Genomic DNA, 18,445 nt, shown 5'->3' on the forward strand with positions numbered 1-18,445 from the left:
AAAAAAAAAAAAAAAAAAAAAAAAAAAAAAAAAAAAAAAAAGAAGAGAAAGAGAAGACAAAGACCAGAAAGCCAGAGCAGGTGGGAAAGAACAAAAGGCATTTTTCGGCTTCTCTTCACTTTCTACCAACTGCTGCTCACAGCACTTTCTGCTGAAATGTTATTGCTGCTAAGTTGTCAGCAGATGAGAGACAAGTTTCTGCCTTCCCTTGAGACATCTGGATTTCTAAAGCAGACTTTTGTAAGCCAAAAAGTTTTCAAGCCCCAAATGAGAATGGGTTTGGATTTATTCAAAAAATGACCATACGCATGGGAGAGATTTTCCTGGCACACTTCAAATCACATTGTCCAGGAAGGGAGCACTTTCAAATAGCTCTGCTCAGATCAGACTTAGGGACAATGGGATACTCAACGGTAGCATAGGATAACCTGGGCAAGAGGGGGAAATACCTGTCTTTAACTGAAAGAAATGCAACAATACGTTATGAAAGAACGATAGTGATAACTATTGGGAAGAAGATAGTTTCATCTAATGTATCTGAAATTATATGAAGGGTTGGTTGATTTCCACTTGACAATTAAGTATGGAGATCCTCCTAGGATTTGTACTGTGAGATAGTCAAGTATATAAAAATGAGTAAGACACAATGCCTACCCTCAAGGTTCTCAGTCTGGCAGAGGAGATAAACATGGAAATACCGATGCATTGAGACCCATACTATATTAGCTTTATGTTCAAAATGCCATCACTCATGGAAACAACAATGTATTGAAGCCCTTACTATACTATCTTTATGCTCAAAGTGCCATCACCCAAGAAGAAAGAGTAGAGGAGGCCTTTTCAAACATCAGTAGATATAGAAGAGACATCTTTACTTTAAAAATGCTGATCTCTCGTCTCAGAGGCAACACAACATATCTACAACCATCTGATCTTTGACAAACCAGACCAAAACAAGCAATGGGGAAAGGATTCCCTGTTCAATAAATGGTGTTAGGAAAACTGGCTAGCCATGTGCAGAAAGCAGAAACTGGACCCCTTCCTGACACCTTACACTAAAATTAACTCCAGATGGATTAAAGACTTAAACATAAGACCTAACACCATAAAAACCCTAGAAGAAAATCTAGGCAAAACCATTCAGGACATAGGTGTAGGCAAGGACTTCATGGCCAAAACACCAAAAGCATTGACAACAAAAGCCAAAATAGACAAATGGGACCTAATCAAACTCCACAGCTTCTGCACAGCAAAAGAAACAGTCATTAGAGTGAATCGGCAACCAACAGATTGGGAAAAAATTTTTGCAGTTTACCCATCTGACAAAGGGCTGATATCCAGAATTTACAAAGAACTAAAACAGATTTACAAGAAAAAAAACTAACAATCCATTCAAAAGTAGGCAAAGGATATGAACAGATACTTTACAAAAGAAGACATACATGAGGCCAACAAACATATGAAAAAATGCTCATCATCCACTGGTCATCAGAGAAATGCAAATCAAAACTACATTGAGATACCATCTCATACCAGTTAGAATGGCAATCATTAAAAAATCTGGAGACAACAGATGCTGGAGAGGATGTGGAGAAATAGGAACACTTTTGCACTGTTGGTGCGAGTACAAATTAGTTCAACCATTGTGGAAGACAGTGTGGCGATTCCTCAAGGACTAGAAATAGAAATTCCATTTGACCCAGCAATCCCATTACTGGGTATATATCCAAAGGATTACAAATCATTCTACTATAAGGACACGTGCACACGAATGTTCATTGCAGCACTATTTACAATAGCAAAGACCTGGAACCAACCCAAATGCCCATTGATGATAGACTGGACAGGGAAAATGTGGCACATATACACCATGGAGTATTATGCAGCCATCAAAAACGATGAGTTTGTGTCCTTTGTAGGGACATGGATACCTGGAAACCGTCATTCTCGGCAAACTGACAGAAGAGCAGAAGATCAAACACTGCATGTTCTCACTCATAGGCCGGTGTTGAACAATGAGAACACATGGATACAGGGAGGGGAGCACTGCACACTGGGGTCAGTTGGGGGGAAATAGGGGAGGGACGGTGGGGGGTGGGAGCTGGGGAGAGATAGCAAGGGGAGAGATGCCAGATGTAGGTGACGGGGAGGAAGGCAGCAAATCATACTGCCACGTGTGTACCTATGCAACAATCTTGCATGTTCTTCACATGTACCCCAAAACCTAAAATGCAATAAAATAAATAAATGGGAAAAAAATAAATGATAAATAATAAATAAAAATGCTGATCTCTCATATAAATGTTTTCAATGAGGCTAGTGCTAGATAAGGGAAAGAAATGGAGAAATGAAGCAAAAATGAGATCTGTAAATTAAGTAGGACCTATTGCAAAAGAATTCCTCCTTTTGCTTTTTAAACTTGAAGCCATTTCAGATGCATAATTATTAACTGTGTCACAAGAATAAAAAATAAACAGAGCATGGAAGATGACAGTGCACATAAATATTAGAACTTAATATCCATGAAAGCTTGGCCACTCAGTACATTCAGGGTTAGGGCTAGGAAACCAGAAGGTAAACAAAAAGAAAAACTTAAGACAGAAGGAAAATCAGATGAAAGCATTACTGAGTATTTCAATAAAAGTGGAACTAAGGCCAAATAGCACAAAAGGCAGAGCTGCAGAGGTAGATGATTTATTAACAGAGCTACTAAATTCTGTGTCAAGGGTAATTTCAAGTTACAAAGACTGAAGTTAAGAAAGAATGAAGTAAAAAGTCCAGAGAATGGGGAGTTTAGAGATCGGATTCTAGACTTAGCTGCACTGCTGACAAATAACCTCTGTAGACCTTGGTTTCCACACCTATAAAAAGATAAGGTAAACCAGGCGCAGTGACTCATGCCTGTAATCCCAGCACTTTGGGAGGCTGAGACAGGTGGATCACTTGAGGGCAGGTGTTCCGAGACCAGCCTGGCCAACATGGCAAAACCCCGTCCCTACTAAAAATACAAAAGTTAGCCAGGTGTAGTGGCATATGCCTGTAATCCCCGCTACTTGGGAGACTGAGGAAGAATTGCTTGAACCCAAGAGGCAGAGATTGCAGGGAGCTGAGATCGTGCCACTGCACTCCAGCCTGTGTGACAGAAGAAAAAAAATATGATAAGATATACTAGAGGCTCTTTAATTTTCCTTGCATCTCACTGAAATAAAAATAGAGCTAAAACATGGAAAACATATAATACCCATTCATTCAACAAATATTGGGCACACACATAGCATATTCCTGGCACATAGTGACATCATGGAGAATAAGGAGTTTATAATCTGTCAGGGAAGATAGTCAAATGAGACAAGAAAGGGTAGGAAAAGTACTTGGGAATTTTTTCAATTCAGTTATTGAGCACTGTGGTAGCAGCCTCTAAGATTGGCCCCAACACTCCCTGTCTCAAGTGTTCATGTCCTTGCGTAATTTGCACCCACACTGTACTGGGTTTGGTCTATATGTCTGACAGCATACAGCAAAAATAATGGCAGGTCACTTCCAAGATTCTTAGATTATAAAAAAAACTGCAGCCTCAGTCTTGTGTACCCTATCCCCATCCATGTCTGCATCTGTATGTCTATGTCTGTGTCCTTGTCCGTGGTCATGTCCGTGCCCATGTCCATGTCCATCGCTCTTGGATCTCTTGCTGTTTTGACTTATGTGTGATGTTCTTCTCACTATACTGCACTGACTCTCTATAATGAATTAATTTCATAAAGAAATAAGGTTCAAGTGGATTAAGTAATTTGCTCAATATTCTACAGCAAGTAGCTGAGCCTCTGCACTAACCTATCAAACACAACTCCATTCTTTAGGATAATCTTTTTCCTTCCCTCAAGCTTCACTGACCTTGAGATAATTAGCTGTATGAACATTAAAAGAAACCAGACTTGTCCTTAAAGGGTAAGCTGGTGTGCTTGCCTCAGGTCTGCCAACTCAGGGTGAGTGCTATATCAGTAATTCGTACTTAGCAATATATTCATTCATTTACTCAACAAGTGCTTTTTTTAACACCCATTTAAGCACAGTGGGTTGTGGGAAACACAAAATGCTGAGATTTATTAATCTAATCAGGAATAAAAGGCAAATGTCATGAAAATTAAAATAAGATCATTATATGTCTGCCTGCTAAATGAATGACATGAACAGTATATACAATAAGCTTTTTTTAAAAAATCATAGAGCCTTAAAAACTGGAAGAATGATGAAAATCCACTGTTTTCTGGAAAAATCATATCGTACTCTCAAGCAATGGAATCTAGACCTAGAAATCCTGATTTTTTTTTTTTTTCATTTTTATTTTAGATTCAGGAGGTACATGTGCAGGTTTGTTACAGGGGTAAATTGTATGGTGCTGAGGTTTGGGCTTCTATTGATCCTATCACTCAGACAGTGAACATACCACACAATAGAAAGTTTTTCAGCCTTTGCTCCCCTCCCTGTGTCCCTCCTTTTGGAGTCCCCAGCGTCTGTTGTTCCCATCTTTATGTCCATGTGAACCCAAGATTCAGCTCCCACTAATAAGAGACTGGACTCTTATTCACTCAAAATTACTTTTTCTCATAGGGACAGCCCATAAATTAACATTACGAATACTCTCAGACCCAGTAGACACTGCTTTCTCTTTTAATATTTTGGCTATGACTTGGTTATCAGGCTAAAGAATTCACGCTCTGTTTCCATAGTTGTTGAAAGATTTTGAACTAAATTCACAGCAGGGATGAGGTGTCAGAGGCAGGGGGATTGACGTCAATACCCCCAGCTCACACCAGGCCACCAGCAGGGCAGGACCACTACCTGGTGACGGATGGGCAGCAGAGTCCTCCAGAGAGGGAGTGAGGCCAGGCACTGGAAGGGGCTGTGGGCGCTACAGTGCTTGACTGACCAGCAGCCAAGGACTTTTTCATGCCCAGCTAAAGAGACACTGTTTTATTTATTTATTCATTCATTCATTCATTCACTTTAAGATGGAGTCTTGATCTGTCTGTCACCCAGGCTGGAGTGCAGTGGTGCGATACCGGCTCACTGCAACCTCCGTCTTCTGGGCTCAAGAGATTCTCCTGCCTCAGGCCCTGGAGTAGCTGGGATTATAGACACACAATTCCATGCCCAGCTAATTTTTGTATTTTTAGCAGAGACAGGATTTCACTATTGTTGGCCAGGCTGGTCTCAAACTCCTGATCTCAAGTGATCTGATCTGCCCACCTCAGCCTCCCAAAGTGCTGAGATTACAGGCATGAGCCACTACACCCAACTAAGACTCTGTTGTAGTTTGGTGAAGAGCAGAGACAAATACTGGTGTTTTAAAAAGCTCGATATGGCCCTAAGTTCTTAATACTTTTCGCTTTCTGGCTCTCTGGTGTCATGAAGTCACAGTGAAGATATAGGAAACTACCTACTTCCCCAAACAAACATATCCAAACATATGCTGATTCATAGAGGATTGTGAGAAATGGACTGCAAAAGTAAAAAGGGAAATTTCCAAGCAGGAATGAAAAAAATATTTGAATCTATGCATGTTCTTCAAGTCAGGAGGTAAATAAGAGCTCCTCTTTATTCCCAGAGGCCCCATAGGCACCTTGAGTTTACTACACTCCAGATTGTTGGCTTTCTCCTTAGTACCTGTCCTTCCTTTTACATTCTGTGATGTGGTAAATGACATCACCATCTACACACTTAGGCCCAAACCCAAGGAGCCATTCCCTCTACCTCTTCTTCCTCCTGACCATGCAATCAGTCACTATATTGTCAACACTGCCTCCTGAATATCTTTCTAGCCTATGTCCTCACCTTCATATTTACTATGCGAGTCTTGGTTCAAACTTGTTATCTCTGCCCCAGATCAAGCGGTTCCTTGAAACTGATGGGTATTTCTCAAAGACAGTGTATTACTCCACTCCCTTCTCCTGCTGCTAATAAAGACATAACTGAGACTGGGTAATTTATAAAGGAAAGAGGTTTAATAGACTCAGTTCCACATAGCTGGGGAGGCCTCACAGTCATGGAGGAAGACTAAGGAGAGCAAAGGGATGTCTTACATGGCGGCAGGCAAAGAGAGAGCATGTGCAGGGAAACTCCCCTTTATAAAACCATCAGATCCCATGAGATTTATTTACTGCCATGAGAACAGTATGGGGAAAACCACCTCTATGATTCAATTATCTCCACCTGGCCCTACCCTTGACACATGGAAATTGTTACAATTCAAGCTGAGATTTTGGTGGGGACACAGCCAAACCATATCACACTCCGTCCCTGGGCCCCTTCCAAATCTCATGTCCTCACATTTCAAAACTGATCATGCCTTCCCAACAGTCCTTGAGAGTCTTAACTCATTTCAGTATTAATTCAAAAGTCCACCGTCCAAAGTCTCATCTGAGACAAGGCAAGTCCCTTCCACATATGAGCATGTAAAATCAAAAGCAAGTTAGTTGCTCCCTGAATACAGTAAGGGTAAAGGTATTGGGTAAATACACCCATTCCAAATGGGAAAAATTGGTCAAAACAAAGGGCTACAGCCCCCATGCAAGTCTAAAACTCAATGGAACAGTCAAATCTTAAAACTCCAAAATGATCTCCTTTGACCCCATATCTCACATCCAGGTAGTGCTGATGCAAGAAGTGGATTCCCACCATCTTGGGTGGCTCTACTCCTATGGCTTCATAGGGTACAGTCCCATTCTCAGCTGCTTTCACAGGCTGGCATTGTATGTCTGCAGGTTTTCCAGGCACACAGTGCAAGCTGTTGGTGGATCCACCATTCTGGAGTCTGGAAGACAGTGGACCTCTTCTCAGAGCTCCACTAGGCAGTGCCCCAGTGGGCACTCTGTGTGAGGGCTCCCATCCAACATTTCCCTTCCACACTGCCCTAGCAGAGCTTCTCCATGAGGGCTCCACTCCTGCAGCAAACATCTCTCTGGAGATCCAGGCATTTCCATGCATTCTCTGAAATCTAGGCAGAGGTTCCCAAACCTCAATTCTTGACTTCTGTGCACTTGCAGGCTCAACACCATGTGGCAGCTGCCAAAGCTTGGGGCTTGCACCTTCCGAAGCCACAGCCCAAGCTGTACTTTAGCCCCTTTTAGCTATGACTAGGATGCAGGGCACCAAGTCCCAAGATTACACAAAATGGCAAGGCCCTGAGCCTGGCCCAGGAAACCATCTTTCCCTCATAAGCCTCCAGGCCTGTGAAGGGAGGGGCTGCCATGAAGACCTCTGACATGCCTTGGTCATAAGTAATAAGGAGCCAAATGTTAATCACCAAGACCATTTCCAAATGTTAATCACCAAGACAATTATGCAAATTTATGTAGCCATCTTAAATTTCTCCTCAGAAAATGGATTTTTTCTTTTCTACTGCATCATCAGGCTACAAATTTTCCGAACTTTTATGCTCTGCTTCTCTTTTAAACTTAAATTCCAATTCCAAACCATATCTTTGTGAATACAGAAAGCTGAATGCTTTTAACAGCACACAAGTCACCCCTTCAATGCTTTGCTGCTTAGAAATCTCTTCCGCCAGATGCTCTGATTCATCTCTCTCAAGTTCAGAGATCCACAGATCTCTAGGGCAGGGGCAAAATGCCATCAGTCTCTGGCTAAAACAAAGCAAATGTCACCTTTGCGTCAGTTCCCAACAAGTGCCTCATCTCCACCTGAGGCCACCTCAGCCTGGACTTTATTGTCACATATCACTATCAGCATTTTGTCCATATCACTATCAGCATTTTGGTCAAAACCATTCAATAATCACTAGGAAGATTTTTCAAACTTTCCCATGTCTTCCTGTCTTCTTCTGAGCCCTCTAAACCATTCCAACTTTGGCCTGTTACCAAGTTCCAAAGTCACTCCACATTTTGAGGTATCTTTATGGTAGATCCCCGCTCCCAACGGCAGTTTACTGTGTTAGTCTGTTCTCATGATGCTAATAAAGACAAACCCAAGGGTAGAGTCAAGATGGCTGAATAGACACAACGCCAGTGCACAACAACCAGCTAAAGAGATGCAGAAATCAAGAGATCTCATAGCTCCAACTGAGGTACCAGGTGCATTTCAACAGTTCTGGTCGGACGGTCAGCAAAGCTCAGGCAGGGAGGGGTGCTGCTTCACCCAGAAAGTGCATCTGACTGGTGAGTTGGAGGCTCCCCCTCTGGCACTCTGGTCCAGATATAGCGCTTCCCCTAAAGCCTCAGCAATACACAGAACAGGGGACCTTTGCCAGTCAAGTGCCAGGAATTATAAGCACAGAGTTGAATAATAATCCAAGACGGTGTCCTGGATTGGCACACAGATCTAAGCAAACGCATAAGCCCATAAGCCGGACGGGAGAGCCTGTGGACCAAGCTATCACCCCCTCCCCCTGCCCAAAAAGAGAGGGAGCTGAAAGCAGGGAGACAGACGGTGCGAAAGGGAGACAGAAAGCTGGGTGGATCCCTACCCTCCCCCACAAACCCCAGAGGGCTGAAGCACTAACTCTAGCGGGTTATGCAGCCAGTGCCTCAGTCTGAGCTGAACCCCTGAATGATCCAGCCCTGTAGAGGAAACACACAACCCACCATTAAAGAGGTGGGACTGGGCTTCGCATTTTAACAAAAAACACGGGAAGCCTATGTAGCAACCGGAAGGTGTCTTGACCACCCAGCAGCACCTCCGGGTCAGTGGAAGAGGTGGGCTTAACCTCCCATCATAAACAAAAAAGACACAGGAAGCCTACCTAGTAGCCTGAAGGAGTCCCTGGAAACCCAGTAGCACCTCAACAGGCGGACAAGTGACTTCATCAAGCAGCTCCCTGAGATCAGAGCTAAATAAATCCATGAAGATGGGGAAAAACACAGCATAAAAAGGATGAAACCATCAAAGACCAGAACACCTCTTCTCCTTCAAGGGATCACAACTCCTCAACAACACGGGAACACAACATGATGGAGAAAGAGAATTGACAGAAACAGGCTTCAGAAGGTGGATAATAAAGTTTTCTGAGCTAAAAGCACACATTCTAACTCAATGCAAAGAAACCAAAAACCTTGAAAAAAGGTTAGACAAAATGCTAACTAGAATAACCAGCTTAGAAAAGAACATAAATGACTTGATGTAGCTGAAAAACACAGCATGAGAACTACATGAAGTGAACACAAGTTTTAATAGCTGAATTGATCAAGCAGAAGAAAGGATATCAGAAACTGAAGATCAACTCAATGAAATAAAAAGAGAAGGCAAGACAGGAGAAAAAAGAGTGAAAAGAAATGAATAAAGCCTCCAAGAAATATGGGATTATGTGAAAAGACCTAATCTACGCTTGATCAGAGCACCTGAATATGACAGGGAGAACGAATCCAAGCTGGAAAACACTCTTCAGGATATTATCCAGGAGAACTTCCCAAGCCTAGCAAGGCAGTTCAACATTCAAATCCAAGAAATACAGAGAACTCCACAAAGATCCTCAAGAAGAGCAACCCCAAGGCACATAATCATGAGATTCGCCAGGGTTGAAATGAAGGAAAAAATGATAAGGGCAGCCAGAGAGAACGTCAGGTCACCCACAAATGGAAGCCAATCAGACTCACAGTGGATCTCTCAGCAGAAACACTACAAGCCAGAAGAGAGTGGGGGCCAATATTCAATATCCTTAAAGAAAGGAACTTTCAACCCAGAATCTCATATCCAGCCAAACTAAGCTTTGTAAGTGAAGGAGAAATAAAATCCTTTACAGACAAGCGATTACTGAGAGATTTCATCACCACCAGACCTGCCTTACAAGAGCTCCTGAAAGAAACACTTAGCACAGAAAGGAACAAGTACCAGCCACTGCAAAAGCACACCAAATGGCAAAGGCCAAAAATGCAATGAAGAAAATGGGTCAACTAAGGGGCAAGAAAACCAGCCAGTAACAAAATGGCAGGATCAGATTCACACATAATAATATAAACATTGAATGTAAACAGCCTAAATGCCCCAATCAAAAGACACAGACTGGCAAACTGTATAAAAAGGCAAGATCCACCAGTGTGCTGTATTCAGGAAACCCACCTCACATACAAAGACACACACAGACTCAAAATAAAGGGATCAAGATTTAGCAGGCAAATGGAGAACATAAAAAAAGCAGGGGTTGCAATCCTAATCTCTGATAAAATGGACTTCAAACCAACAAAGATCAAAAGAGACAAAGAAGGGCATTATATAATGGTAAAAGGATCAATCCAACAAGAAGAGCTAACTATCCTAAATATACACACACCCAACACAGGAGCACCCACATACATAAAGCAAGTTCTTAACTACCTAAAATGAGATTTAGAATCCCACACAATAATAGTGGGAGACTTCAACACTCCACTGTCAATATTAGACAGATCAATGAGACAGAAAATTAACAAGGACATCCAGGACTTCAATGCAGACTGGACCAAGCAGACCTAATAGACATATACAGAACGCTCCACCCCAAATCCATAGAATATACATTTTTCTCAGCACCACATCACACTTACTCTAAAACTGACCACATCATTGGAAGCAAATCACTCCTCAGCAAATGCAAAAGAACGGAAATCATAACAAACAGTCTATCAGACAACAGCGTAATCAGATTCGAACTCAGGATTAAGAAACACACTCAAATCCGCATAACCACTTGGAAACTGAACAACTTGCTTCTGAGTGTCAACTGGATAAACAATGAAATGAAGACAGAAATAAAGGTGTTCTATGAAACCAATCAGAATGAAAACACAACTTACCAGAATCTCTGGGACACCTTTAAAGCAGTGTCAAGAGGGAAATTTATAGCAATAAGTGCCCACATGAGAAACAAGGAAAGATCTAAAATTGACACCCTATCATCAAAATTGAAAGAGCTAGAGGAGGAAGATCAGAAAAAACCAAAAGCCAGCAGAAGACAAGAAATAACTAAGATCAGAACTGAACTGAAGTAGATAGAGACACAAAACCCTTCAAAAAATCAATAAATCCAGGAGCTGGTTTTTTGAAAAGATCAACAAAATAGACCACTAGCCAAACTAATACAAAGGAGAAGAGAGAAGAATCAAATAGATTCAATAAAAAAAGATAAAGGGGATATCACCACTAATCCCACAGAAATACAAACTATCATCAGAGACTACCACAAACAGCTCTATGCACATAAACCAGTAAATCAGAAAGAAATAGATAAATTCCTGGACACTTGTACTCTACCAAGACTAACCCAGGAGGAAGTTGAAACCCTGAATAGACCAATAACAAGGCCTGAAGTTGAGGCAGCAATCAATAGCCTACCAGCCAAAAAAATCCAGATCCAGATGGATTCACAGCAGAATTCTACCAGACATACAAAGAGGAGCTGGTTCCATTCCTTCTGAAACTATATCCAACAATACAAAAAGAGGGACTCCTCCCTAACTCATTTTATGAGACCAACATAATCCTGACACCAAAACCAGGCAGAGACACAACTAAAAAAGAAAATTTCAGGCCAATATCCATGATAAACATTGACGCAAAAATCTTCAATAAAATCCTGGCAAACTGAATGCAACAGCACATCAAAAAGCTTCTTCATAACAATCAAGTAGTCTTCATCCCAGGGATGCAAGCCTGGTTCAACATATGCAAGTCCATAAACGTAATCCGTCATATAAACGGAACCAAAGACAAAAACCACATGATTATCTCAATGGATGCAGAGAAGGCCTTCGACAAAATTCGACAGCCCTTCATGCTAAAAACTCTCAATAAACTAGGTATCAATGGAACATATCATAAAATAATAAAAGCTATTTATGACAAACCTACAGCCAATATCATATTGAACAGGCAAATGCTGGAAGAATTCCCTTTGAAATCTGGCACTAGACAAGGATGCCCTCTCTCACCACTCCTATTCAATATAGTATTGGAAGTTCTAGCCAGAGCAATCAGGCAAGAAAAAGAAATAAAGGGTATTCATTTAGGAAAGGAGGAAGTCAAACTGTCTCTATTTGCAGACGACATGATTGTATACTTAGAAGACCCCATCATCTCAGCCCAAAATCTTCTCAAACTGAGAAGCAACTTCAGCAAAGTCTCAGGATACAAAAATCAATGTGCAGAAATCATAAGCATTTCTATTCACCAATAACAGACTAACAGAGAGCCAAATCATGAGCAAACTCCCATTCACATTGCTACAAAGAGAATAAAATACCTACGAATACAACTAACGAAGGATGTAAAGAACCTCTTCAAGGAGAACTACAAACCACTACTCAACGAAATAAGAGAGGACACAGATGGAAAAACATTCCGTGCTCATGGTTAGGAAGAATCAATATCATGAAAATGGCCATACTGCCCTAAGTAATTTACAGATTCAACACTATCCCCATCAAGGTACCAATGACCTTCTTCACAGAACTGGAAAAAAACACTTTAAACTTCATATGGAATCACAAGAGAGCCCACATAGCCAAGAAAATCTTAAGCAAAAAGAACAAAGCCAGAGGCATCACACTACCAGACTTCAAACTATACTACAAGGCTACAGTAATCAAAAAGGCATGGTACTGGTACCAAAACAGAGACATGGACCAATGGAACAGATCAGAGGCCTCAGAAGCAACACCACACATCTACAACCACCTGATCTTTGACAAACTTGACAAAAACAGCCAATGGGGAAAGGACTCCATGTTTAATAAATGGTGTTGGGAAAACTGGCTCACCATGTGCAGAAAGCAGAAACTGGATCCCTTCCTGTCACCTTACACTAAAATTAACTCCACATGGATTAAAGATTTAAACATAAAACCTAACACCATAATAACACTAGAAGAAAATGTAGGCAAAACCATCCAGGATATAGGCATAGGCAAGGACTTCAGGACTAAAACACCAAAAGCAATGACAACAAAAGCCAAGATAGACAAATGGGATCTAATTAAACTAAAGAGCTTCTGTACAGCAAAAGAAACCATCATTAGAGTGAACCGGCAACTGACAGAATGGGAAAAAATTTTTGCAGTCTACTGTCTGACAAAGGGCTAATATCCAGAATCTACAAAGAACTAAAACAGATACACAAGAAAAAGACAAACAACCCCATTCAAAAGTGGGTGAAGGATATGAACAGACGCTTTTCAAAAGAGGACATATATGAGGCCAACAAACATATGAAAAAATGCTCATCATCACTGGTCATTAGAAAAATGCAAATCAAAACAACATGAGATACCATCTCACACCAGTTAGAATAGCGATCATTAAAAAATCTGGAGACAACCGATGCTGGAGAAGATGTGGAGAAATAGGAACACTCTTATACAGTCGGTGGGAGTGTAAATTAGTTCAACCATTGTGGAAGACAGTGTGGTGATTTCTCAAGCATCTAGAAATAGAAATTCCATATGACCCAGCAATCCCATTACTGCTGGGTCAGTGTATACCCAAAGAACTACAAATCATTCTACTATAAAGACACATGCACACGTATGTTCATTGCAGCCCTGTTAACAATAGCAAAGACCTGGAACCAACCCAAATGCCCATCAATGATAGACTGGACAAAAAAAATGTGGCACATATACACCATGGACTACTACACAGCCATAAAAATGATGAGTTCATGTCCTTTGTAGGGACTTGGATGAATCTGGAAACCATCATTGTCATCAAACTGACACAGGAACAGAAAATCAAATACGGCATGTTCTCACTCATAGATGGGTGCTGAACAATGAGAACACGTGGACTCAGGGAGAGGAGCATCACCCGCTGGGGGCAGTTGCGGGGGGGGCTAAGGGAGGGACAGCGGGGGCTAGGGACGGATAAAATGGGGAGAAATGCTGGATATAGTCAAAGGGGGGATAGAGGCAGCAAACCAGCTTGTTATGTATGCAACAACCCTGCATGACCTGCACATGTACCCCAGAACCTAAACTAAAAAAAAAAAAAAAAAAAAAAAAAAAAGACATACCCAAGACTGAGTAATTTTTAAAGGAAAGAGATTTAATGGACTCACAGTTTCACAAAACGGGAAGGCCTCACAATCAGGGAGGAAGATGAAGGAAGAGCAAAGGGACGTCTTACATGGTGGCAGGCAGAGAAAACTTGTGCATGGGAACTCCCATTTATAAAACCATCAAATCTGATGAGACTTATTCACTATCACAAGAACAGTATGGGGGAAGCTGCCCCCATAATTCAATTATTTCCACCCGGCCTCACCCTTGACATGTGGGAATTATTACAGTTTAAGGTGAGATTTGGGTAGGGACACCGTCAAATCATATCAGACACTGTTCCATGACTGTCAGTCAGCATCCCGGCAGGAAGCTGGCTACACATGCAGAGGTGACATTTGAAGACATTTGAATGAAGTAACTATTTTCAAAGCTGTTGCCTGGTACAGGAACCAGCAAAGGATAGTGAAGCACCCCTAGATTAGCAATAGCAGGAAGTCATTGCCACTGCGAGGCCTGAAGGGGCAGAGGCTATAGAATCCAAAGTGAACTGTAGCTATAGAAATGGGACCTCTTCTTTTCATTATCAGAAATGACAAGTGTATGAGGTAACACATGTTAATTAGCTCAATTTATCCACCCCACAATGTATACATATTTCAAAATGACCTACTGTGCACAATATAGATAACATTTACTTGTCAATTAAAAAATAAAAATAATGAACAAATGATAAAGAAAAGGGACTTCCTAGCAAGAATTATGACCTCAGGTAGAGCCACTGGCAAATGGAGGCCCAATTGAAGAGGTATAGAAATTTTCTAAGCCAGGCATGGTGGCTTACACCTGAAATCCCAGCACAATGGGACGTGGAGGTGGGAGAATCCCTTGAGCACAAAAGTTTGAGACCAGCCTGGAAAATATAGCGAAACTTCGTTTCCACACAAAATTTTAAAAATCAGCCAGACGTGGTAATACATGCCTGCAGTCCCAGCTACTCCAGAGGCTTAGATGGGAGAATGGCTTGAGGCCAGGAAGCAGAGGCTACAGTGAGCCATGATTGCGTCATTACACTCCACTCCACCCTGAGAGGTGAGACCCTGTAGACAAAAATTTTTTATAAAGAAAAGTAGGAAGAAAATTTTCTGAGCTTTCTTCCCACCTCTGATCTCCTGCTGGTTACCCCCATTGGCTGAACCCAACAAGAAGAGAGCAGGCAAGGGAGTCAAGCTGGGAAGTTTCCAAAAGGTCAGCCCCCCTGGAGTCAGGGTAGAGAAGGTGGGGATCCAGTCCAGACTGGCAAAGAGAATATCCACAGCAAAGGCATTTCACAGGACCCATCTGCACATTAAAATATTCTTGAGAGACCTCTGGCAAAGAAACTTCTTGAAATTTATATATCCAGTGTTTTCCTGATCTTTCTGAATTTAATCTTGCTCAGCTGCATCTACTTCCTAAATACCACCATGTATGACTTCATAAAGCACAAATCTTAGCAAGTTATTTCCCTGGTCAAACATCTGTCGAAGGTTCCCCTTTACCATAAAAGAGATGCCTCTCCCTAACCCTCATGCCATCGCCCACCCCAACATACACACACACCAGACTATCAGTGACTCCTGCCTGTCTCTCCAACTTTATGTCCCTGACTTTCCTTCCAGTAATTTATACTCCAGGCTGACTGAGCTGCTTATGGTTCCCTGCTTCACAATCCCATGCTGTCTTTCCACCTAGAATGCCCGAGTGATCCCAAGGCCTGCATTAATATGATCAAGTGGGTCCTTTTCATAAAAACCTTTTCCAATGAACTAGATGGAATGACACCAATTTCTGTGCTCCTGCTGTACTTCTTTAGGCCTATAACCCATCTATCATACAGTATTAACTCTGTTTGATTTTTATTTCGTTGATGAGACTGAAGAATTTCTTGAGGTCAGGCGTCATGGCTAACACTGCTCTGTATCCCTGCCACTCAGCTCAATGCCCAGCAAACAATGGATGCCCAGGGAATGTTGGCTGACTAGAGTTCTTCCTCTGTGTGAGAACCATATGGGTAGTGAGCAAGCAGAGGTGGGATCTTTCCATAACACACCCCTGAGTCATGAGCAGAGGGAAGACCAAAAACGTCTGCAATTTGGATTCCTTGTGTTTGGTTCTATTATTCCTATTCATAGACATTGAAGTGACTGGGAGGAAAAAATAATAAAGATTAAAGTAAACATCACAATACATAGGGAAGTTATTTCTTGAATAACTCCTAAATACCTGTCTGCCAACACCAATACCAGAAGTGGTGGCAGGGACTCCCCTCAAATAGTTCAGAACACAAGTGCCCTGAAGTCAGCTATTGTGTTTTCTTAGGTCCTACCCCTTGCCTCTCTCCAACTGTCTTGCATTAGACTATTTATAAATTTGTATTTCCCAGGTAGGTCTATGTCTTGAAATAACCAGCCCATAGAATGAAACTTGGGTCCAAATTCTTCCAGGTGTTCCTCTGGAAAATCACCCTGTTACAGACACAATCCCAGACACCTTCAGAAGTAGCAGGGGGACTCCAGCCAGCTGCACCACCACTGACCTCACTGCAGTAGGCTGAGTGATGGGGAAAGCACTGGATTATAAATCAAATGAAAAAGGGTAGGGGGAATCCTTTCAATCCTCTCTACCCCTTACCAACTGGGTGACCTTGGCCAAGTTACTCAATGCCTTTAAGTTAGCTTCCCCATCTGCAAAATAGGAGTAAAACCCACCTCACATGGTTATCACCAGGATTAAATGAGATAGCATAGGATGGAGGTTAGTAGAGACCCAATAAATTTGTGTTTCTATTTCTACTACCTTAATTACCTCTTCCTTGAAGACGCTGCCTTTCTAATTTTGGAAGGAGACAGGTGACTTGGATGGGTACAGTGAGGTATGCTACCTTGTTTGTTTAAATTTTTTTTTTAAATTAATTTCAAAGCTTCCTTATTGCAATCGTGTGACAGAAATAAAACTAGGCAGTTGTTGCTATGCGACATCAGTAGTTTGCTGAGGGACTGGATATATCTTTGCTGTTACTTATCTTTAGTAGAATCTTGAGCAACATTTTTCTGACTACCCAATGTTATTCTGCTCTCATTATGTAAAGAAACAGTTGAGATGGGAAACTGGGAAGGAAGTCCTGTCCTGAGGTTCACTAGATAACAGCTGGTTCACAGCCACCTTACTACCAGACTTTGTGTGTCCTCTTTCCATTTTTTATTCTCTTTCCTCAATCTGTTTCCTCCCATTTTAATCACTTTTATAAAAGAAAATACTGGGTCTTTTTAGGCCTTTCCTTGATGGTGGCTTTCTCAATTTTGGTTGGGTGTTGAAACTTGCCCCCTTTTGAAGCAACAAATATTACAGTTTACCTAAAAATTGGATTCATAGCTAGTCCATGCAATAAATGTCTCCCTCTGCTTTTGACTTAACAAAAGACATGACAAAGTTAATATAAAATTTTTGTGAAATATTTAGCCTCATGTTTTTGGGTTATTCTCATCCTTACTCGTGTCCTTGTGTACAATCTTCATACTTCATATTTTCTAATACATTCCTTTCTTTAAAAAACACACACAGACAACAACAACAACAACCCTGGCCAACATGGTGAAACCATTTCTACCAAAAATTAGCCAGGTGTGGTAGTGCACGCCTGTGGTTCCAGCTACTCAGGAGGCTGAGGCTTGAGGATCACTTGAACCCAGGAAGCAGAGGTTGCAATAAACCGAGATGGTGCCATTGCACTCCAGTCCTCCAGCCTGGGCGATACAGTGAGAATCTCTCTCAAAAACAAAGAGACAAAACTTTAACTCCATTAAAAACAAAGAAACAAGTCTACAGTAAAATTCCTAAATGTATCTTGTCCCTAACTCCTCCCCTTTGTACCCTTTTCAATCTAGAGCTCTCGCCAATTCTGCCCTTCCTACTCCTCTCTGCCGGCTCTTCTGCTCTCATCCAAGTACATGCTTGAGTTCCCCTGACCCTTCTGCACTTTCCATTCTCATCTCAGTGGCAACAACGCTTTGAAATTCTGGGCAAGTGCAGAAAAAGAGTGCACAAGAAATCTAAAGGGGGACATTCTGAAGGATTCTGTGACCAGGTTGGAGGAAAAAGTCCCACTCAGCATTAGGGAGCATCATGGGGAAAGGGTGAGCCTTCTGAAGAAGGTGTGTTTGAGCTGGCAGGGCTTATTCTGTGCTGTGAGAAGTGCCCAGACAACAACACAATATTCTAATTTTGAAGGGAGCCCCAGGGCTTTTGTGCTGATACCTGTTCTACCCAACCCCCAACCCCATCTCCTGCCTGTTTCTGCCTTGGTCTTCGCTCCAGTCGAAATGTATTTCCACTGCCTTGGTCTCACCCCGCTTTACGCATCAACTATGTCAAAGAGAAATGGTCTGAACAGAGTGGGATCCCTGAGAATATCTACTCTAACTCCC

The sequence above is a fragment of the Cebus imitator genome, unplaced genomic scaffold, assembly GCF_001604975.1.
Source record: "Cebus imitator isolate Cc_AM_T3 unplaced genomic scaffold, Cebus_imitator-1.0 Scaffold2, whole genome shotgun sequence".
NCBI classification, from domain to species: Eukaryota; Metazoa; Chordata; class Mammalia; order Primates; family Cebidae; genus Cebus; species Cebus imitator.